General features: G+C 38.0%; 1 non-coding gene across 1 annotated transcript; it reads right to left on the reverse strand.

The window, feature by feature from the left end:
- Window positions 1-20181: 20181 nt before the first annotated feature.
- Window positions 20182-20288, reverse strand: LOC122737574. The gene has a single exon (XR_006354400.1). It is a non-coding gene; the product is annotated as a U6 spliceosomal RNA (small nuclear RNA).
- Between the last annotated feature and the right edge of the window lie 3253 nt (window positions 20289-23541).

Consider the following 23541-nt stretch of genomic DNA (forward strand, 5'->3'; position numbering starts at 1 on the left):
CTACCTTTTAATGTTGTTTTTTATTTACATTATTGTTATTTATTGCTCTACTGGTTCCATTTTTAAATAACTCTATATTGGTTCACACAGTACTTCTCAAATTTCTATTAATTCTTCATGTTCATAATTTCCTATAGTTCAATAATATTATATTATATTCATATATCAGTCGTTTTCAATGAGTAGGTACCCACTTTGTTTCTAATTATTTACTAATGCAAAAAGTGCTACTCTGAATATCTTGATGTATATATAGAACCTTTCTTTAAAACTCATACCTCATTGGAGTATATGCTTAGTTGGAATTGTCAAAGGATAATAACAGGTTGGCAACTTGGTTTTTTTAAATCATCATTGAAAATTGTTTTTCAGAATGGTTGGATCAACTCAACTTCAGTAGTAGTATATCTGTATACTTGTTTTCTGACTTGCAATGTCAATTTGGTGTTAGGTGAAATCTCAGTTATTTTAATGTGCATTTCTCTTATTTTTTTTTAGCAATTTAGAACATTTTAAATATGGTTATTGATAATTACTATTTCTCCTTTTGAAAATCGTTCATATCCTTTGTCCTGGAGAATGGTTTTCAGTCTCAAGTATTGGTATCAGCATTTAAAAAATATCTTGGACTTTAGACATTTATCTGAGGTGTTTTTTTCCCCCAGAGCAATGAGGGTTAAGTGACTTGCTTAGGGTCACACAGCTAATAAGTGTCAAGTGTCTGAGGCCATATTTGAACTCAGGTCCTCCTGAATCCAGGGCTGGTGCTTTATCCACTGTGTCGCCTAGCTGCCCCTATATGAGTTTTTTGATGCAAAGATGCACTCAACATTTGTTTTCTTATCCTACTTGCATTGGTCTTGTTAATGCTAAAGTTAACCAATTTTATATAATCAAAATTTCTATTTAGTCTTTTGCAATTTATTCTAGAATAACCTTGTTTGGGTATAAGTAATTTGTCACAGAGTTGAAATGTACCTCCCTCCATTATTCTATTCTTTTTTTTATGATGTGACCCTTTGGGATTTAGGTCATTTTTCCATTTGGAGCCTGTGTCTGTGATATAAGATGATTATTGAAATGGTATGTTCTTAAGAGTTCTAGTAGTCTTGGCTCTCCCATGTTCATTCCTTTTAATATTTCACTTCTGTAGGCAAGTTAGGAAATGCTATCATGGAAACAAACCTAGGTTATATTTGCTATTAGAAGTGGCCTATGGTTAATCCCAAAGGGAGAAAGATGCCAGCACATTTTATTGGTACTATTGGCAGCAGATGTGTCTGTCTATTTTGTCCCACAGAGAAATGGTACAGCCAATCTTTCCACAGTTATTCATTTCCATTTTCATCACTGGATTAAAAGACCTACCCTTTTCACAGTGTGTCTTGTCTGTCTATTGATGGGCTTTTGTGACTCTTGATACCAAAAGCAGGACCAGCAAAGGTTTTTGGCTGTGAAGAGGGTTTGGGGATTTGTTAGCAGTGGAGACTTGCACTATTTGAAAGGTGAGCCAGAGGCAGAGATATTTTCCTCTGTTTTTCATTCCTGTTCTCTTGAGAAATCAAGTACAAGCTTTTCTGCCAAATAAATGGAATGAAATGGAAATCTATTTTGCTTGGTTGGTGGAAAGCTAAATTTTTTCTTAAATGGTTAACTCCTTGAAGGTAGCCTTGTCTGTCTTTATCAGGATAGTATGTAGCATTCATCTTGACCTCTCTCAGGGGGCAGACCATCCAGAGGGACAGTCCTACCACAATGAGAAGTTACTGAGACACCAAAGAAAGAAGCAGTCCATGCCAGTATAGTGATATAGAGGTATAGGTTTATAGGAGGGTATATTCATAAGTTCTGCCCTGGGCAGCAACAGGCCAAAATGGTGGATCCCTGCACTAACTCCAGTGTAGGTCAGACATTATATAGAAACAGTACAAAGAAAGCACAGTGCCAGGGTTGGCCCAGGGTCACATGAAGGTTTTCCCATGGAATTGAGCTGCTTTTGTTGTTTACATTAACTAAGATACTTGAGGTTATATTCCTGCACTCTTCCTCCCACTTTACAACCTCTGGGCTCTCCTTTTCTATGTGGAGCAGACAGATCATGGCTTCTAGGAAGAGAGTGAGAGAACAAGCATGCTGAAAAGTAATGATGGCAAATGGAAAGAAAGGTGAGACTGTGGGTTAAAACAAGAACAACAACAAACAAGAAGGATGCAGAATGGGGAGAGAGAAGGTGGGAAGGCAAAGGAGATTGTGGGTTAAAACAAGAACAACAACAAACAAACAGGAAGGAAGCAGAATGGGGAGAGAGAATGTGGAAAGGCAAAGGAAGTGGTGGTCAGAGGAGCAATGCTTTAGACACCGCTCCCCCAACACCCCAGCCCTTGATTCTATTACAATGAGCAGGTATCAAAGATCACTTGGAATCTCATACAGTCCAGCTAATGAGACAAGGTTAAAGAGAGATATTTGCCGGACAGGATATAAGGTTTTTACCAGTGATGGAATTAGTTGCAGAAAAGGTTCACAGCATTAGGAGATAGACCTAGTTTTCAAGTTCATTTGATCTGGCTTGACCCTGACCTTTAAGGAGTCTATGAATGGGTATGTGAGTGAGGGAAGGTGAAATTTCATTGGGGATGTTTGCTAAAGACAGAATTTAGGACCATTGTTTACTCCTGATGGGAACAGACAGAGATGGGCTGAACTACTCAACAATGTCTTTCTTTAGGGGCAGCTAGGTGGTGCAGTGGATAGAGCACCGTCCCTGGATTCAGGAGGACCTGAGTTCAAATCCGACCTCAGATCCTTGACATTTACTAGCTGTGTGACCCTGGGCAAGTCACTAAACCCCAATTGCCTCACCCAAAACAAAACAAAACAAACAAAAAAACCTCCAATGTCTTTCTTTAATTCCTGGGTTCAGAAGATGCCTGTAGAATGGCTGGGGACAGGTTGAGTTTAAGAACAGCTATGGGCACAAAAGTGGGTTCCTTGTTTAAATTTATTGTACTTTTATTCTGTTTGGTGCTTCCAAATGTAAAGTGGTGCTGATGCAATCACTCATGTGGAAGAGACTGGGGAGCCTGCTTCCAGAGAGCATGTCATGAATGCCTTAGGGAGATTTGGAAAATGCGCTGAACTCTCTAACTGCTTCAAGTCTACTAATCTTGTGGTGATGAGGAGCTTCTAGATGGCACAGTGGATATAGAGTGCTGGGCCTGGAGTTAGGAAACCTCTTCTTTGTGAGTTCAAATTTAGCATCAGACATTTACCAGCTATGTGACCCTGGGCAAGTCACTTAACACTGTTTGCCTTAGTTTCTTTATCTGTAAAATGAGCTGGAAGGAAGGAAATGGCAAACCACATTCTGCTATCTTTGCCAAGAAAACCCCAAATAGGGTCACAAAGAGTCAGGCATGACTGAACAATGGGAACTTGGAGTATATTTAAAAAGGCACTAGTCATTCAGAATCAGTTCCTTTGGCCCAAGCTCTTTTTTTTTTTTTTTTTACTTTCTGCCATTGAAGAAAGAAGATGAGCTGCTGAGGGCCTCTGGCCACCATGAAGCTGAACCACATGGTTCTACTGTTGCTTTTTTCTCTATTATGTTTCTTCTTTCCTATTTCTAGGAGGAGCCGAGAGATGGCTGAACTAGTGAGCTTCTAAAGGTCATTATATCAAGCCAAGGGGAGGAATGGCATGTCAAGTTTAGCAGAAGCCAGCAAGCGTAGTCCTGATGACCGGAAGAATTACCTTCAGGACTCAGGCTGGCAGGTACTTATCCAGAAACCATCAGCATTTGAAAATCCACAAGTCAGGACCAATGCTCTATAGAAACAATGTTCAGCCAGAGTCTAGTCTCCCTAGGGACCAAAGTAATATAGGGAAGAGTTTGCTCCCAGGGGTTGGGGGGAAAGTGTTTGTACCTCAGGGTTTGCTATCTTTGAAGTCAATATCACTTTGGAAAAGCTAATTAATGTTAATTAGTTACTTTGACAAGGAGAGTTCATCACTGGTGGCTGACAGTGGGGGAAAACACTGGAATGGGAGCCAATAGTATTAGAGAAAGAGCTTCCCCTGACATTTCAATGATATGCCCAGGAATCTGAGGGGGAGAGATAGCTAGCCTCTCCCTGGGAGAATAAGGCCAGAACCAGTCACTATGGGTTAAATATATAGTGTATTTTAAAAGTCTTAGTGCACTCTGTATTGATTTTACTCCTTTTGTTGATTCTATGCTATGAGTTAAGGAACTCTATAGTACAGTTAGCATGCTTATTTGGGTGCTTACATGACAAACTCTATTGGACCATGTTCTTGTAATTTGAGTCAATTGGGATACAACAGAGCCAGGGAGGAAGAGGAAGTCTTCTAGTTGGTTAGAGGTTTGAGGGCTATTTCATTGACTAAATCTGTCCCAACTACAACCTCTTAGATTAATGAGAGGAGCAGCTGCCACCAAAAAGGGTGAGGGTTAGGAGCTAGAGGCTGGAATTTTCTGAGAATCTCAGAGAGTGTGGCAGCCCCTTTCAGACACCTTCTGGTGATAGAATATACAACCTCTGGGGGCAGGTTTGGGACTGCCCAGTATCTGCCTCTTACTGTGAATAAAAACAAGATGGTTTCCCCCTCATAGCTAAATGTGACTTAGGAGGGATAGTAGTCTAGTGTTCAGAGCTCTGGATTTGGATTCGGGGGACCTGGGATTTACTCCAAGCTCTACCATTTATTTTCTGTTTTGCCTTGAATAAGTCACTTTACCACTTTGGGTATCAGTTTACGCATCTTTAAAAGGAAGATGATGGGTTAGAAGAGCTGTAAAGTTCTCTCCAGGTGTAATCTTCTATAGTCATGGAAAAACTCTTTTTTTTTTTGACTTGGCAAAGATTTTTATTTTTTGGTGGGGCAATGAGGGTTAAGTGACTTGCCCAGGGTCACACAGCTAGTAAGTGTCAAGTGTCTGAGCCTGGATTTGAACTCAGATCCTCCTGAATCCAAGGCCAGTGCTTTATCCACTGGCCCCATTGGCAAAGATTTTTTAAAAAATTTAAATAAAAAATGTACACATAGAGACTTATTTGCTTGAGGGCTGGTGAAGTAGTAAAAAGTGGAAGGTTAAAAAATGAAAATAATCAAGCCCAAATAATGACAAAAATAGACCTATTTTCCTTAAATATCTGAACCATGCTATTATGAAGTTTCATGTCACTTCCATAGCTGTAACACAATGTGAAATAAAAAAAAGGAAAACAAATCAGATGCTACAATTGCTTTAACACCCAAACCCCCTTTTGCCCTCAAGGCTCGTATAGTTCCCCATTCAGCTGTTGCTGGTCCTTTATTCTCAGAGAGTATCGTGACAGTGACATCAGGGTAATGTCATGACTTAACAGTGAATTGGATTTTACGAGGGAGGGCTGTGCAAGATCACCAAACTCACTCTCTTCTCCAGAGCCATCTGGATCCAGTGGCAAGAAAAACATCAGGACCACTGGAGATGCCTCCAGATGTATTAGGGTTAAGTGACTTGTCCAGGGTCACATAGATAGTAAGTGTCTGGGATAAGATTTGAACTGAGTTCCTCTCAACTCCAGGGCCAGTGCTCTATCCACTGTGCTACCTAGCTGCTCCTCCCCATTCAGCACCCTTTCATTGGAAAACTACAGTGGCCTCTCCCTTCCTCCTCTTGACCTTTAAAGTTCTTCTTTGATCCTATTCAGTTTTGTGCTGTAATCTATAAATGCACTCAAGTCCAAGGAAAGGGACTTTGGACAGTGATGATTAAATACTATATAAACATTGTGTTTTATTCTGGCCTACAATTTACTAATTGTGCTAAATTTATAATTACAGTTGTGTTTTACTCTTGCCTATAATTTCATGGCAGTAAAATGTTGTAAATGCCTCTCATATATGCAAGAATTTCATATTTTTTTGTTAAGGGCTTTAAAGGAATCTACTTTGCATTACGTAATATTTAATACAAACAAATCTGACAATTTATAATTTTGGCCCTCTTGTAACACTAAGGAAAGCTCTTTGAACAAGCATTTCTTTTTTTCTATTTTGGACCAGATCTCTGATTTCAGCTGGGTGGGGACTTCTTGATGAGGAAATTCCTTTACCAATGCAGATTGGAACCTTCTTCGTAACTTAAAAATCTGAGAGAGTTAACTGGGACATTAAGACATTAAATGACTTGTCTAAGGTCACACAACCAGTCTCTGTTGGAGGTAGATTTTGAACCCAGATTTTCCGGATTCCAAGGTCAGCACCCTATCCACTGTGACATCTGTGATTAAGTAATATAATATTATTAAACAATTCACACATTCAGGGGACAGAAATGAGGGATTTTTCGCTGACTTCAGCTCTAAATTTTTAGAAATAGGCAGATTTAGCATTGTGGGCACATTATTTTTATGTTTATTATATTAAAAGCTGATTCTCTTGATCATAGAAAGCTTTAATTTATTGTTTGCAAGGATGATTAAGAAATGATTTACTTTCATCCCATTTTCATAACAGGAAGAGGCCCAAAGGTGAGTAATCGCCATCTTCTGTCAAGTTATGGCAGCTGGAGTAACAATTCTTTCTACTGCAATTCCCTGGGAAACCATTTTCTTTACAGGTTTACAGATGAATAAACTTCAGATGCTAATTATGATCCAGCTCACTCCAAATCAACTCATATGATAGAGAAAAGTAACTCTTTCATAGTGGTTTCAGGCTAGGGCTCCAACTGTCTTAGGAAAAAAATACAACAACCCTAAAACTTGTTTCCTACTTACTCATTTAAAGCTGTCCCCCCTGGGTCTTGCTGTGTTTGCTGGCAGTTGGTAAACAACCTTGATAGTGTAGTTGCTGGCAGTTGATCCCTTCTCAGTCCAAGAAATGCAAAGCAAGTTGTGTTCATTTCTTTGTTGTTGTTGTTATCTATTTATTTTTTTTGGGGGGTGAGGCAATTGGGGTTAAGTGACTTGCTCAGGGTCCCACAGCTAGTAAGTGTCAAGTGTCTGAAGCCAAATTTGAACTCAGGTCCTCCTGAATCCAGGTCTGGTGCTTTATCCACTGCGCCACCTAGCTGCCCCAAGTTATGTTCATTCCTATCAAAGATGGCCCTGCCAATTTTCCATTAGCTATAAAAACAAAGGAACAAAATGCATCAGAATGGAGTTTCTTAATCTCCTTTGAATATAAGGTCAAAGATTTAGAACTGGAAGAGACCTTAGTGTTTATCTAGTCAGACCATATAGTTAAAGCTGGAAGCTCTAAGTTCAATCTCCTTATTAAACAGATGAGGAAGCTGAGAAGGAGAGAGGTTAAGCGCTTTGTCCGAGGTCACTCAGGTAGTAATTGTCAGAGTTCCAAACAATAAACTTACAAATCATTTATTCAGCTAATGAGATTGGTGAGAACAGACTGCAGTAGGAACTGCCTGTACTGCTTTTATATTTGGGGGCATATTTTCCTTATGAAAGCAAATTAAAATGCATTCTTGTCTGTTCTTGTCTGATCTCATTAGTTGTATAAGTGATTTGGCACATGAATATGGCTCCAGAGTCCAGCCCTCTCATTCTACAAATGGGAAACCATTTCAGTTTCAGGGAGGAGGTGATGTGCCCAAGACCATATGGATAGTAAGTAGCAGTGCCAGCATCTGAACCCAGGTCTCTGAATCCAGTGCTTTTTCCAATATACCATGATGAAGATAAGGGCCAACTTCCCTATCCCTGTCAAAGGCATTCCTATTTATGCCATGGGGCTTAAAACTTTGACTCATCTTTTATTCTCTCCTTTTTTTCTCATCCCTTTCTAGATCCATCTGCCTCCCCTATGAAATCAATGATTAAATCTTGCCAGGTTTTCCTTAAAAACATCTCCATTCATTGCCCCTTTCTCTATATTCCCTCTGTCACCATGCAGAAGCAAGAGTCTCATGCTTGGAATTATTGTAATAGCCTCCTGGCTGATTTCTTCAGCCTCTCCTTTCTCAAATCAGTTAGTCAACAAGCATTACTTAAGTGTTTACTATGTGCTAGACACTGCACCAAGCACTGGAAACACAAATACAAGAAGCCGTAGCAGCAGCAGAAGAAGAAAGAAAGGAAGGAAGAAAGGAAGGAAGGAAGGAAGAAAGAAAGAAAGAAAGAAAGAAAGAAAGAAAGAAAGAAAGAAAGAAAGAAAGAAAGGGAAGGAAGAAAGGAAGAAAGGAAGAAAGAAAAGAGTCTCTGCCTTCAAAGATCTTATAATCTAATGGGAGAAGACAACACTAAAAAGGAATCCAAAAAGGGGGTGGAAGGAGGGTAGAGTGCAACCTGGTGAGAAATGAAGACAGAGTTGACCTCAACCGCTTACAGAGGTTCTGGGAAGAGTTATTCAGTCAGAATGAAGGGTGGGAGTTGAAGGTACTTCCAAGGTGTGAATTCCAGGACTAGAGCAATCTTTCAAGATCAAAAGTTTTAGGGAGACATATTAGAGCGGTTCAGAGTAGGCCAGTCTGGTGGGATATGAAGGACATGAAAAATAATACACAAGGTTATCAGATGTATCTTTCTTCATTATTGATTTCATCATTCTACTTTCCTGATCAAAAATCTTCAATGGCTTCTATTTTCTATTATTTTTAAATGGTAAAAATTCTTCATTTTTTTTCAAAGTCCTCCACAAGCTGGTCCCATCTAACCTACCCATCATTATTTCTCATTTTTGCCCAATGTGCACTTTCTACCATAAGCTGTTGCTGTGCAGTTCCATGAAAACGAGACTTATTCCTATCTCTTTAGCATTACTCTTATTGTTTCTCTCCCCACCCCCCCCCAAAATGTCCTCTCCCTCCTATAGTGTGATATCATGGAAAGTGCTATGCAGTTAGAATTCTGGCTCTGATATTTACTTGCTGTTTAACTATGCCACCAACCCTCTTTGTACCACCTACCTTAAAAAGCAGTGTGGTATAATGGATAGAAGGATGCCCTGGGAGTCAGATGTCCTGTCTCTGGCATATACCAGTTGTGTGACCTTGGGCAAGTTACTTAACTTCTAGTACTTTAGGCAACTCTTTAAGAAGACATTACAAATGAGTTGCTGATCTACAATAGTGGAAAAAGTTTCTACAAACTGGATTAAATAACAAGTTTTGACCAAAACAAAACAACAACTATCTTTATGTCACAGAGTTGCTGTTAGGGAAGTACTTGGCAAACCCCAAACTGTTCCACAAATATATTTTTATTATCCAACCCCTACAGTGGTATGTAAAATTCCTGGGGCAAAGAAAAATAATTGAATATGTTGACTTATACAATAAACCTCACGCCTTTTAAAAATCCTTAAAACTTTTAATAGGCAGTATGTTTTCCTTTTGTTACAATGACTACTTTTATACAATTTTCTTTTAAAGTCACTAGATTTTTAAACATATTTTAAAATTCTTCATCTCAAGTCTATACTTTTATCATATTGGATACACACATGTATGTTTAATTTTTGTAAGCATTTAAAATTTTTTCTCTCTTACTGCCCTTGCTATTAGACAATATTTTTTCAAAAATAAAAATCTAAAATAAATGTACATAAATCAAATTCTACATTGTCCATATCCAAATATGTATGTCTCATTCTTCTTAAGTCATGTATTTATCAGGAGGTAGGCAACATGCTCTCTTATCTGTCCTTTGAAATCATAATTTATCATTGGATTGATCAGGATTCTAGGCTTTCAAATTTATTTTTCTCCACATTGTTGCTTTCATTGTATAAATTATTCTTTTCATTCTCATTTAAATGTATTAATTCATAGTGTTCTTTCCTTTGAAATTGTCCATTTTTAAATGATGGTGCAATATTTCATTACATTCATATACCATAATTTGTCTAGCTATTCCCCAAAAAGCTGGTACCCCCCTCCCCCACACAGTTTCCAGCTTTCAGCTCTTACAAAAGGGGATGCTACAAATATTTTTCTTTGATTTCTTTGGAGAATAGGCATAGTAGTATCACATTGGATAGTAAGCATACCTTGATATGCAGTCAGATTTTAGGTTCTCAGTGAAGTTTATATGATTTGAGTTCTCAGCCTAATGAAGCATATTTATCCCTTCAATACATTTCTTAAACTTTCATCATGTGTGGCATGGTGCGAATTCAGATGGCAAAAGTCTATCTCTATTTAGACATTTCTGTAATTATGTATAGCACTTCCTCTGAGGTCAGTCCTCAAACTTACATTGGCAGATAGGGTTCTCAAAGAGGTGATTGCTGCGTTGAGTTCTACGGGCAACTCTATGAACTTAATACTGTAATAGTAATACTGTAATACACTTAATACTGTAGCTCACAAGCTCCCGTTAGTTTGCTTCCAATTAATAATCAAACAGTAGACTCATTTAGTTCATTTATTTGAGAGGCAAAGCAAGAACAATAATTACAAAGCATTTCCTCACAAACATGGGGTGTACTATTCCCACAAAGACCACATTCACGTGGGTGGCAGGAAGACCCATCACTATGGATTCTCTTACACCTTACTTTACCTTCACTGATTCCAAGACTAGCCAACGTCTATCAAGGCCAGGGGGAAGGAAGAATAACATGGATACTAATGTTGTTTGGATGAGTTAGGACTCAACTACTATAATACTTATGGTTTCCTCCAACCTTCCTCTCTTCCCACTTCTCTACTACTGTTGAGGGTATCACAACCATTCTACTCACCCAAGCTCACAACCTTGATGTCACCTTTGGGTATTCACTCTCATCCAACATGTACAATCTGTTGCCAAATAATGCCATTTCTATCTTCACAACATCCTGTGTATATGTATCCTTCTTTATGCTGACAAAGCCATCATTAGATCAGACCCCCATCACCTCTCATCTAGATTATTTAAATAGCCTTCTAATTATTGGTTTATTTACCTCACAGCTCTTCTTTGACTCAGTTTTAAAAGTGCTTTTCCTAAAATGTAGATCTGGCCACATCACTTCCTCCTCCCTTTTAATAAACTCTATTGCTTCCTATTATCTCTGGGATAAAATAAAAAGTATATTTGGATTGAGCTTTCTTTTTTTCCTCTGAGAGACATCCCTGAGAAGCTGTGTGCTATGTTTGTGGAAGGAGATATGACTTTTGATTTGTTGTATATCTATGTGGGTAGAGAGGGAATTTCTTTTGATGGCTGTAGGATTTTGAGAGCCAAGAAAAACAAACTCAGACTTTATATGATAGAAAGGAAAACTCCCTAGAGCCACAGACATGCCTGAAGCTGGCTTCTAACCTTGACTAGGGATTTTTCAGAGCAAACTCCTCTTGGAGAGATCATTCTCTCGCTTGATTGAGCTGAGATCTTATCTCACTCCCAGTAAAGAGCTTCCTTATTTCTGCACATCTTTGGTCAGTTCTAATCTATATAATTTCTCCATTTTTTGTTTGTTTCTTTGACAAAGAGGTTGACTAGTTCTTTTATATAACCAGCATTTCATGGGAGGGAGTTAAGCTGGCTATACAGTAAGTTAAGTATTACTCTCATCTTGACAATTGTCAGGGGAAGTGGCATTGATCTTCCCCATCAGCCCTTCCAGACCACCAATTTTTGAGGTGTGGTGCATAGATATAATTCCAGACCAAGAGCTCTTTTGGAGATAGGACATGAAAGAGGCTAGGTCATGGCATTCCTCCTACTCTTTACAAAAGTACGAATCAGTGTCCTTTGGGGAGGGCTGGACCAGATTTCAGATCAGATATTTATCCATGCCATTCATGAGTCACACAGTCTTTATATTCTAAGAGCATACACAATATCCTACTTATATTTGTATCCCCAGTGTTTCACCTATTGTCTGGAACATAGTAACTACTTAAATGCTCTTTCACTCATTCATTTATTCATGCTGTCTGACCCAGAGCAAAATTCTTGAAAACCTTATCCTACTGATGTTTTATTGATGTCTTTTGCTTTTTTAATTTCCCAATATACACCCCATTTCTGTTTTTGATCTCCTTGGGGTATATATCCAGCAAAAGTCTTTAATAATATCTAAATCCTAATCAGAAACTGAACTTTGCTGACACTTCTCTTCTGCTCAGCTTGTACAACCTTGTCTACAAAAGCGGAGAGGATTAAGTCTTTCCCCCTTTATCACAGATGCTTTCTAAGACTATTCCACAAACATGGCAAATAATGGAAATGCGTCAAATATTTTTGCTATTGCCATCAATGAGATTTAGCTTGTCTTCTAGACTTGAATATGAGCTCATTTTCTTTGGGGCAATAAAAATAAACACATTGTACTGGCATTATTGTCTTGGCTGTTAACTCATTCACATTTAAAGCTGTTCTAATTTGGCTACCCACTGCCTTATATCCCTTTATATGCATGTTTGTCATTTGTTCAGCCACATAAATCTGCCACGAGATACAACATCTGGTCTTCCATAATGTCCTGTCCCTTAGAAAGGAATCCTACCATTATAATTTTCTAGCTGGTTGACTTGGGAATGTTGAAGTCAATTGACTGGTCCAGGATCATATATGGTGAATAGATTTTCTTAACCTGGCTTTGAGCCCTGGACTCTTCTGGCTTCTCCTCCTACACTGATCTGTATAAGGAAAGGTTCTCTATCTCTCTACTAGTATTATTATTAACAACAACAACAATAATAATACACTTGTATAGCCATTTAAAACTTACAAAGCACTTTCCTACAACTCTGGGAGATTGGTAGAGCAAGTATTATAATTTCTATCTTAAAGATAAGGAAACTGAGGCTCAGAGACCTTAAGTGAATTGTCCATGGTCAGATGACTAGTAAGTGCTAGAAGCTGGGATTCAAACTCAGGTCACCTAACTTCAAGTTCAGGCTCTTTTGACTATACCATATAAGAAATGGTTATCTCAAAGCACAGAATGGTGATAAAACCCCTCTTTCTTATTGATGCATCACTACTGTATTTGATTATATGATAAGTTAAGTCTTTGGCACCAAGTACAATACTGCTTCATATGGAGCAGATGTTAATTGTTAGAGTTCTTGAGTCTTTGATACAAACATAATTTAAGAGAGTGAATGGTATTAAAATACATGGTGTGTGACACAGCACTTCCTGACCTGCAAGAATTTCTTAACCTGGGTTTAAGCCTAGGACTCTTCTGAATTCTTCTCCTAGACTAGTATTATTATCAATACTAATTCACATTTGGATAGCCATTTAAAACTTACAAAGCACTTTGTAAAATATGGTAAAAGTTCATTTCATTGATGTTCTTCTTCTCTTTTTTAAACATTGTTCTTAGTTCCCATAGAGTCCCAAAACAATCCATAGTCTAGTAAAATAAATCAACATATTGACCATATCTGAAAATATATGCCATATTGTGCACTTATTATGAAGTCACTCTTTTCCTTTAAATGGGCACTATGCTTAATCTCCAAGTCCTCTGAAGTCATGATTGGCCACTGCATTGATCAGAGTTTTGAAATATTTCTGGTTTTTCTCCTTTGCATTACTGTGATCTTTGTGTAAATTGTTTTCCTGATTACTCTTACTTTATAACAGAGATTCATCACAGTCCAAAAAGAACAAGGTTACCCACTACACTATAGGCCATCTTCAGTTTTCTTGACCTTTGTCCTGCCACTGGACTATAATGACTCTGGAGGCTGATAATTTTGCATAGCTCTGCCTCACTCAAATCTAATTCATGCACAAGTCAAGCTATCACCCTTGTGATATCATTGATCCTCTTTCAGAATAAAGGACAAACAGCAAAAACATCACAGACCAACATTTCCTTAGTGGTATGGTATGATTCAGGAACTCAAAGTATCTTCTTGAGTTCTCATGAAATCATTAGCTTTGTGATGTTTAAAATTTAACTGTGATGTTGCCTTAAATTAGAAGATTTAGCACCAGTCTTTGGGCATTAAGCATTTATTAAAGCATACCAGGTATTCACGTGGAGTTCAGAAAGTTAAGAAAAGGCCTATCTAGCTTAGAGTTCCAGCCTGGTTGGGTTCTTCCTCAAGTTCTCTGTCACAAGCCTGCTTCAACCACAAACTCTCCTCAAACTGAGTGTGGAAGCTTTTTATAGGTCTGGAGCAGAGGCGGTCCTTACACATTGCTTCAAGCTGATTGGCAGGTGTCAGCCAAATCCACTGGTTCACTGGACTTGAAGGTGGTCTCCAGTTTAGTTCAAAGTTCTTAGCTTCTGAGAACAATACCTTCTTAAGGGCTACCCAGGTGTGGTTACAATCTAATTAACTTGAAGTAGGCTAATCAGCAAAGTCAATCACTCTCACTTAATTCAATCAGTTTAGATTAATCTCCAGGTGAGCCTTTGAGTATCTGCCAAAACCCCATTATTTTTTCACAGCTTCTACTTGGCCAGTCAAAATTCTTAAGAAATTATTTTCTTCAGTGAGTTTTTGTATTCTCTTTTCCCTTTGACCAATTTTACTTTTTAGGGAGTTTTTTCTTTAATTAATTTTTTTTTTTTGCAGGGTAATTGGGGTTAAGTGACTTGCTCAGGATCTCACAGCTAGTAAGTGTTAAATATCTGAGGCCGGATTTGAACTCAGGTCCTCCTTAATCCAGGGCTGGTGCTCTATCCACTGTGACACCTAGCTGCCCCTTCAGTTAATTTTTGTACATCTTTTTCCATTTGGCCAATTAGGATTTTAAGGAGTTCTCTTCGGTGGATTTTTGTGCTTCTTTTACCATTGGTTTATTCTGTTTTGTTTTGGTTTTTGTTTTTTTTTGCAGGGCAATGGGGGTTAAGTGACTTGCCCAAGGTCACACAACTAGTAAGTGTCAAATGTCTGAGGCCGGATTTGAACTCAGGTACTCCTGAATCCAGGGCCGGTGCTTTATCTACTGTGCCACCTAGCTGCTCCTTAATTGATTTTTAAAATCTTTTTAGAGATCTTCCAGGGTTTTGTGGGGAGGAGGGGTCTGACACCAATTCACATTTTTCTTTGAGGCTTTGGATATAGCTGTTTTGACTTTTTTGTCTTCTGAGTTTGTTTTGCTCTTCCCTGTAACTATAGTAACTTTCTATGGTCAGTTACTTTTTGTGTCATTTGCTCTTTTTCCAGCTTATTTTTGGAATTTTAACTTTATGTTAAAGTTAGATTCTGCTCCCAGGGTGGGAAGGCTACTGTACCAAGCTTCAGGTTTTTTGTGATGCTGTTTTCAGAACTAGTTCTGGGGATCTGTAAGTTTTCATTTCTTCTTAGATGGTAGATCTAAGGAAAGAAGTGGTCACTGCTCTTCTGGCCAATGCTCTCATCTGTGAGTTATCACAAGCATTCTTTTCTGCCCTGGAACTGTGACCAGGCTCCTTGCTCCCCTGAGACTACATGTTCTAGTGAGTTAGTGCCCCTCCTCACCTTGGGACTGTACTCTAGAATCTCATATGGGGCAATGCAATATAGTACTGCACCAAGTGTTAGCAAAGAGTCCCCTGTGATCTCCTTTTGATAAGTTGTCTGACCCCCTTACTATCTGTGGGCTGAGAATTCTCACTCATAGGCTTCAATCTTGACCAGTTCTCATCCTTTGGATCGGAAGAGAACCTTCCACCTTCAGGATCCTCTGAAGGATGTTGGACTCCCTATATCCTCATCAATGTCTTAAATGGCATCTCTGCATGAGCTCATGGAAATATCTACATCATTTGGAGCCAAGGATATACTGTACTCATGGCTCCACAAGGAGTACAACAAAGGGTGGATTTTTAAAGGGAACCTATTGAGAACTTCATGGATGTAAGAAAAGGATTTTTATCAACCAACCACTTCTATCAAGAGTTACCCTTTGGTCATTTGTACTCTCTAAGCTTGGTTCCACTTTCCCTTAGGCTATGTATTTACTGGTAGATAAGTGTGCTAAAGACTTCTGGGGGTGTGATTTGTACCAACTGTTCATATTGTATCATCTTAATAAATACCCATTTCTAAAAGCTAAACTAAATAAGTAATTCTTACCTCATAATCTGGGTTAGGGGGGTAGGGAGAAGTAGACAAGGGGAGGCTCAAGTCAATGGTATTAAAGAATCTTACCATATCCCTTAGATTACCTTAGAACAATGAAGAGCTCTGGGAACCAGGCTAGTCAATAGGAGTAGGAAATTGGGATGAGGATGCCTCAGAACCTACATGGGCTACATGTAATTTAATTGCATTGCCTTATTGATGTGCTAACACTAGTCAATGGAGCAATTCTATTGTGATTTTGTCATTTTTCATGTGGGATTTTCAAGTGTACAACATAATGAAATCAGGATGTCCACTGTGAGTAATAAATAATGAAAATGGAGATTAGGTGAAAAGAAGTACTTTTCCCTTTTTCCACCTGGAGATAGTTTAATCCTGGTAGAAGTAAAATAATTCACTATTTTACCATTTATTTTACTTGTGTGACTTTTCCTCATATCAAAGGGTTTTTTCTGGGTTGTTTCATAGATTTATCATTGAGGAATAGCTAGCAAGAGAGACTTTAAATTCAACCTTCTCAGAGATAAATTCTCAGAGTCATCATTTTCAGAACTGGAGGGGACCTTTGAGATCACTTACTCTAATGTTTTCATTTTATAGGATCAATATCCACTTGTTTAATAAATTTAGGTCAAGTCTTAGAGGGGACTCTACTAGATGACCTTGTGGAGAATCAAAAGCCACATTATTCTCCAAGTCTCTCCAATGTGGAACACCACTTAATTTTAGGACACTTTATCATCTGATTCCTACTCATTGAACACTCATTGTTCTGTGCCTACAACCTTGGTGGGGGGGGCATGGCCTAGTTGTTAATGGCAACATGAATATGTATGAAGGGAGGTCAAACAGATGGCTCTGACATTAAAAAGAGATAAAAGTCAAATTTAATAGATTCCTCTGTAGTTTTTATAAGCAGGCACCCCAAAGTAACATAAATATGGAGATTAAAATACAGATAGATAGATGAGTTTTAAAATCCCCATATTCTATTAAGTGAAATAAATTTACCATCCAATTAGAGGGGATATAATTTGTACATTATCCTATTTGCTCAGGCTACTTTAGTAGCAACTTGATCACCCTCAATCTAGGTACTAGATTAGCTCTTTGCTATTTGACAGATTCAAGTTCTCTCCTTTGTGATCAAAGTCATCAGGCATGACACAATTATAGGGGAAAATGCTATAGGGTTTGAACATTACTTTTTCTTCCTCATATTTTCAATATTCAATGTATTAAGTGACCAGCAACTGAGTTAGAATCTGAGCCTAGACATAGTTTGACTGGACAGCAGGTTTAGGAACCAAAGATGGAGTGACTGAGAAAGAGGCCAGTCAGTTAATAAACATTTGTTGTCTACTATGTGCTAGGCACTGTGCCAAGTGTCAGGGATACAAAGAAAGGCCAAAGGCAATTCCTACTCTTTGTGGGTTTTTTTGTTTGTTTGTTTGTTTTCTGGCAGGGCAATGAGGGTTAAGTGACTTGCCCAGGGTCACACAGCTAGTAAGTGTCAAATGTCTGAGGATGGATTTGAACTCAGGTCCTCCTGAATCTAGGGTCTGTGCTTTATCCACTGTGCCACCTAGCTACCCGCAACTCCTACTCTTAATGAAATCACAGACTAATTGGGGAAACAACATTAAACAATTATGTACAAACAAGATATGTACAGGATAAATTAGAAATAATTAAGAGAGAAGGCACTAGAATTGACAGGAATAATTAAAGGCTGGGGGGTGGGATTGTAACTGGGACTTGAAAGAGAACAGGGAAATCAGAAGATGAAGATGAGGGAGAGCATCCTAGGCATAGAGGACAGCCAGTGAGTTGGCAGATGGAGTGTCTTGTGCAAGAAAAACAGCAATGAAGCCAAAGACTGGAAGACTGGTGGGTAACAAGCTTTGAACTCCAAATTGAAGTTTTTATATCTGATACAAGAGATAAGAGGGAGCCACTGGAGTTCATTGAGTAGAGGAGTGACATAGTAGACTCTACACTGAGGATATGGGGGGGGCAGGTAAGAGAGAATGGGGAGTAAAGGATAACACTTAAGTTTTGAGTCTAGATGCAGGGAGGATAATGATCAGGATAATGATGATGCCCTTGACAATAGTAGGGAAGTTTGTAAGGGGAAAGATAATGAGTTAATTCTTGGAAATAGGAATCAGAACCCAGCCCAGGGGATAGAACTGAGACAAGACATGGGTGGGGCTGAGTCCACAAATGGTTCTGAAGCATCCAGTTAGTCAATTGGTCTACAGCATTTATTTTCTGCCAGATACTATGCAAAAACAAGGTCCCTGCTATCTGTGAATTTTTTTTATTTGTATCTTATTTTCTGTGTTTAGAAGTCCCAGGAAGTTTTTTTGTATTATCTTTTTTTAAATTCTACTTTAAATTTATGGAATAAAACAAACATTTCCATAACATAGTACAACAAAAAGATGATTGTACATGAAACTGCAGATTTTCTATGTACAACTTGCTATTCCTTTCAAATATACAACAGAATCATCATGTAAATTTCTTTTTCCTTCCCTCCCCCACCCTAGAGATGGCTACTATTAGATACAAATAGCTATATATGTACCTAGGTACATATATACATATATGTAACATTATCCTATACATACTTCTATTTATCAATTTTTTCTCTGCATGCAGATAGCATTTTTCTTCATGTGTCCTTAGTTAATTTGGGTATTTATAATAGGCAAAACTTATTCACTCAGAGTCATTCTTAAAACAATATTGCCATAACTGTATATAATGTTCTCTTGGCTCTGCTTATTTTGCCCTTCATTATTTTGTTCAAGTCTCTCCATGTTTTTCTAAAATCATTGAAATCATCATTTCTTATAGCACAGTAGTATTGCATCACAATTATATATCACACCTTGTTCAGTCATTCCCCAATTGGTGGGGGTTTCTGCAATTTCCAGTTCTTGGACACCACAAAAAGATCTGCTATAAACATTCCAGAACATATAGGTTCTTTTCCTTTTTTCCTAATCATTGGAATTAGACCAAGTAATGGCATTGCTGGGTCAAAAGGCATAGGTAGTGTAATAACTCTTTGGGCATAACTCTAGATTGCTCTCCAAATTTTTTTTTTTTTTTTTTTTTAGTGAGGCAATTGGGGTCAAGTGACTTGCCCAGGGTCACACAGTTAGTAAGTGTCAAGTGTCTGAGGCAGATTTAAACTCAGGTCCTCCTGAATCCAGGGCCGGTGCTCTATCCACTGCGCCACCTAGCTGCCCCCTGCTCTCCAAAATTATTGGATCATTTCACAATTTCAGCAACAATGAATTAGTGTCCCAATTTTTCCACATCCTCTCTAACATTTGTCACTTTCCCCTTCTATCATTTTAGTCAATCTGGTAGGTGGAAAATGATATCTCAAAGATGTTTTAATCTGTATTTATTTAATAAGATGATTTAGAGCCTTTTTATATGATTATAAATTGTTTTGATTTCTTCATTGAAAACTATGTCCATATTATTTGACCATTTATCAATTGGGGATTAATACATATTCTTATATATTTGAATATTATACATTTATACATGCTTCATTGTCTAACAAAATGTAGTTACCTTGTTTATCTCTTTTAATATATCTGTTTTAAACATAACTTTGTCTGAGATCATAATTGCTGCCCCTGCCTTTTTTGTACCAGCTGAAGCATAATAAATTCTACTCCAACTTTCAATTTTAACTGTTTATCTCTCATTTTAAAATGTCTTTCTTGTAAACAACATATTATTGTATTCTATTTTTAATCCATTCTGCTATCCATTTCTATTTTATGAGTGAGTTCATGCTATTCACATTTAAAGTTATAATTACCATTTGTGAATTTCCCTACATCTTCTTTCCACTCTATTTTCCTTCTCAGCCTCTCTTTTCACATTCTCCTAGTTAACCTTATCTCTTTCCCCTACTTCTTACTCCTTATTTTACCCGTCCCTCTAAAAGTCTCTTCTTTTTCTATTTACCCACCCCTACTAAACTTAATACACCCTTCTAAAAGTCCTTCTCCCACCTTATCCTCCAGTTTTATCACCTTTCTAGAAGTTTAGAAGACTTGTATTATTTCTTTTATTTTTTTTTGCATTATACCGTTCAATTTTTTTTTTACTTGTGTCTTTCTGGAATACCTGTAATCTTTAAAAAAATAACAAATATGGAATGCTTCACAAATTTACATGTCATCCTTGCATAGGGGCCAAGCTAATCTTTTCTGTATCATTTCAATTTTAGTATTTGTGCTGCTGAAGCAAGCACAAGACCTGTAATTCTTTTATTTTATTGTATTTTATTTTTGTGGGGCAATGAGGGTTAAGTGACTTGCCCAGGACCAGTGCTTTATCCATGGTGCCCCCTACCTGCCCCCAAGACCTGTAATTCTTAAGTTGTCTATATGTGTCTTGTATTTGCAATCATTATGTTTTACCTATATATAAAACATGCTTTCTATGGATGTTATTTCTTTTTGTATCTCTTCTTCTACATTATCCTTCTCTTCTGTGCATTTGCATTCCCAATGTGCTATCCTTTCTTTTCTTTTTCTAATGAAACACTACCACAGATTGAAGATTTTTCTATTCTACTGATTATTTCTATTGTGTATGTCTTAAATTTTACTCTCACAATTCTCATTTTTCTTTGAAACTATGCAGGAACAGCCTATGGTATCTCCATGATCTCTTCAAAATCCACAGGGTTCTCTGCCTCATCAAGTGTTGGGTCATTTTCTTTTGTTTTGTTTTGTTCTTTTGGTATTTATTCATAGATGACTAAACTTGTTTACTAGATCTAGAGGCCATGTTTCCTTTTGCTGTTAATGTCTTCCTTATTGGTTTATCTGATAATGCTCAAAGGCTTTGAGTTTTCTTCCTCTTGAGATTACTGGGAATTTCTGTTTCTTTGCTCCCTCCCCCATCTTTCCCCATATTGCCCACTTTTTGACTCCCATTCCTCTGATGGTGATTTCCCTTGGAGCTTATTTGATCAGCCTGGGTCTCTGTCTTAAGTGACTGTTGTTGGGACAGAACTAGCTCCAGCTGGATACTGTGTTCTTTCCCTCAGACTTAGAGGAGTAATGCACAACCCCACACAAATGTGATAGTGTCAAAGAAAGCAGAGAGGTCAAGAGGGTGAGGACTGAGAAAAGCCATTAGATTTGGCATTTAAAAGATCACTGAAGACTTTGAAGAAAGTAGTTTCAGTTGAATGATGAAATCAAAAGCCAGATTACAGATGATTTAGGATTGGGTTAGAGAAGAGATAGTGGAGACACCAGAAGTAGATGGCTTTCTCAAGGAGTTTAGTTGAGAAAGAGATGAGATATAAAATAATAGTCAGTAGTCATGGTAGGCTCATGCAAAATTTTAAGGTTGGGGGAGATATGGGCATGTTTGGAGGAAGCAGGGAAGGAATCGATAGATAGGAAGAGACTGAAGAGAGAGTGGGGGGTGATAGAAATATCAATGACAAAGATACATGTAGAGGGGCTTGTCTTGGCAAGGAATAGGGTCCCCTTCTCATGTAAGACAGGGGTGAGAGGGACATAGGGATATGACCCTCCACTGAGATGGAAAGTGCCCCCCCTTCGGCCTAGTGATCTGATCTCAAAGTCTTAAAGCCCCTTAGAGCCCCCTATTTCTCTCTCTCTCTCTCTCTCTCTCTCTCTCTCTCTCTCTCTCTCTGTTTTTTCTCTAGAGGCAATAACGGGAAGCTACTATCCCCCTTTCTAAATATACGCATATCAACTTAAAAATTGCTTCATAGGCTCTGCACCGAGACATTATGTAGATATGATAAATTGTTGCTGAAACAGGAAATTTTGCAAAATAACCTATGGCTGAACCCCTGAGGTTGGGGCACTCTGACCCAGGAGAGAGACCTATCTCTGAGCAACCCAGGAGAGATACATCGCTGAACATCCCAGGAGAAAGATTTATTGCTGAACATATAGTATTAACCCAATTACCCCATTTTGCTCAAATTAGATGTCTGTAAAGAGTATAAAAACTGCTTGGTTTCCTAATCTTGGTGTGTCACACCTCCTGGTTGTCCCAGTGAGTGTGGTACACCTTTCTTTCGAAAGAAATAAAATCACTGCTTTGGCCTCCTTTCTCCTCGAGTCTCAATTACAGGGGTCAGTGGGTGTATTTCCCATCCCACTCAGGAGTGAAGTACTGGATAATGGGATGATGAGGGGAAAAAAGAGAAAGTTCTTGGTGAATGGCCTCAAATTTTTTATTGTTGAAATATGAGGTGAGGTCTTCTGCTGAGAGGGTGGAAGGAGGGGGAGACCTTGGAGGGATGAAAATTTTGGAATGGTGAGTGAGAGAATAGAGAAAATATGTGGCAATAGTAGAATTGTGTAGGACCTAACATGGACAATATAACAGAATTCAAGTCTATGTAGAGTATAAAATGAAGGAACTGTGAAGTCATCCCATAATGTTGAACATTGATGAAGAAATCTTTGGAAGTCTATGATTTTGGTGATAAAGAAAACCACCAAAATATCTAAGCGGCTATAAAAAAAAGATTTTTATGGAAAAAGTAAAGGACTTGGTCTTGTGTAGCCTAAAAAAATAACAATCCCTTATTTAGAAGTTCATACACATGCCATTGTTGATTATTAGGACAGTAAGTTTATCTTGAGGATAAATAAGATTGAAATTTTCCAGCAAATGAAAAGCAGTATTAGAATTTCTTGAACTGAAAGTTGTTCATAATAACTGCCATTTTTATATCAAAGTTTGTGAAGCACTTTATATACATGATATCATCTGAGTCTTACAAAAACTTCTTTCACATACACTTGACACATATACCCTGTTCTACTTGAAACTTCTCCTGACCGCCATTGGCAACAAATGCCCTTCCTCCCTAACTATCCTATATTCATTTACATATATCATCTATATACTTACAATACAGATATTATTACTCCCACTACAATGTAAGTTCTGTGACAATGGGAACTATTTCATGCTTGTCTTGGTATTGCCAGAACTAAGTACAATGTCTGGCCTATAGTAAGTACTTAATAAAGGCTTATTGACAGACTGGTGTACAACAAATATTATTATCCCCATTTTTCACATGAGGAAAATGGGGCACAATTAATGGGGCTGGAATTTGAACCCAGGTCTTCTTGACTTCAATGCCAGTGTTCTATCAGTTTCACCATGCTGCTTTTCTGAAATGGCTGAACCATTTGTCTTGGAGTGTTGGAGGAATTTTTCCACATGCAGGGCATGTATCATGAACTCTGGAATTCTCTTCAAACCCTTTTATACCTCCCTGGTAAGCACCATTACATGGACTTTCTAATTTACCAGAAATTAAATCAGCAGACTAAATTTAAATTCTGAACCTTGCTACTTCATTCTGCTTAAATTTGTCCCCCTCATCAAAAATCTCTGAAAGGGGCTTTATCATCCTTTCTGAATTTTGTTAAATCCCATCCTGTGCTGGTATACCTTAGATGGGGAATACTGAGATGTAATGATTTATTCAA

This window comes from Dromiciops gliroides, chromosome 1 (assembly GCF_019393635.1).
Source record: "Dromiciops gliroides isolate mDroGli1 chromosome 1, mDroGli1.pri, whole genome shotgun sequence".
NCBI lineage: Eukaryota > Metazoa > Chordata > Mammalia > Microbiotheria > Microbiotheriidae > Dromiciops > Dromiciops gliroides.